The sequence below is a fragment of the Manis pentadactyla genome, chromosome 8 (genome assembly GCF_030020395.1).
Source record: "Manis pentadactyla isolate mManPen7 chromosome 8, mManPen7.hap1, whole genome shotgun sequence".
Lineage (NCBI taxonomy): Eukaryota > Metazoa > Chordata > Mammalia > Pholidota > Manidae > Manis > Manis pentadactyla.
In genome coordinates this window covers 130,016,042-130,017,202 of record NC_080026.1, presented here as the reverse complement: position 1 = coordinate 130,017,202, position 1,161 = coordinate 130,016,042, and the positions used below count along the sequence as shown (strand labels likewise).

Genomic DNA, 1,161 nt, shown 5'->3' with positions numbered 1-1,161 from the left:
AAATGTTGGTGCCATTTTAAATGTTCATAAAAATAATGTAATAATATGGGGGAAATTATACTAAAGAATGGGGTGATATAAAATAGTGTAAACAATATGCCTAGAATGAAATTTGTTTTTAAGCTTGTGCTTAAAGAGAAAAAAACTAGAAGGAAATGCACCAAAATGCTAAAATGATTGTGTTGAGATAGGCTTTTTAAAATTTTCCCTATCTCACAAAAATTTCACAATAAACATAAGGTTGCCTAATAATCCAATCTGCTCCCTGCCTCAGCTCATAGAATTAACCATCCTAAATATTAGCAAAGCAGCTGGCTCCTTAGAGAGGGCTACTATGATACATAAATGTGAAATATCATTATGATTTTTATTTTGAAGCTCTTTTACCAAAATCATCTGTTTACACATAGCAATATGCTGGGAAAAAAGTTAATCCAGTTGAATACGTTCACCTCTGAAATCATACTGCACATTTTTTTTCATGAATTTGCGTGACATCCTTGCGCAGGGACCATGCTAATCTTCTCTGTATCGTTCCAATTTTTTAGAATATGTGCAGCCGAAGTGAGCACCATACTGCACATTTGATCTAGCTTTCCTCCCATGTCTAGAACCTCCATTCAGTGACTGCTGAACACACAGTTATGGAGTCAGCACTGTCTATGCCATCTGCTGCATACTCTCCCAGAGTTGTGAATCAGAATGACTCAACAAGTGGTACATGAAGCTGCCAAGAATTGTCAGAGGTGTGTGTTATTGTAATAACAATCTGGTGGTGGCAGTGGAGCGGAGGAAACAGGAATTTGTTTTCATAGTTATGGTGTAGCAGCTACTGGACCAGAACTGCTGGAAGAAAGGAAGAAAAGAGAGGACAAAAATGCTACTAACAGTCAGTGATCAGCAACTCACAACTTGGTTATTCATAAGGAAAGTGTGTGGTCCACCATATTTTAAACATCTAAACATCACTGCAGAGAGAGAATTCCATTTAAGCCCAGTTAACTTTGGACTTTACACTGTGGGATTCTACAACAGCCATGTGATTTAAGGGAGGTGAGAACCACATATAGGAAGCTGATTGCACAAGCTCATGGTTCATGGGAGCCTTCCTACATCAACAGGTACAAGACCAGAAACAGAGCTAAACCTTAGCTGCTGAGC

General features: G+C 38.2%; 1 non-coding gene across 1 annotated transcript; it reads right to left on the bottom strand.

Annotated features, from left to right (window-relative positions):
* Positions 1-463: 463 nt before the first annotated feature.
* On the bottom strand, positions 464-572 carry LOC118919307 (U6 spliceosomal RNA). The gene has a single exon (XR_005027450.1). It is a non-coding gene; the product is annotated as a U6 spliceosomal RNA (small nuclear RNA).
* Between the last annotated feature and the right edge of the window lie 589 nt (positions 573-1,161).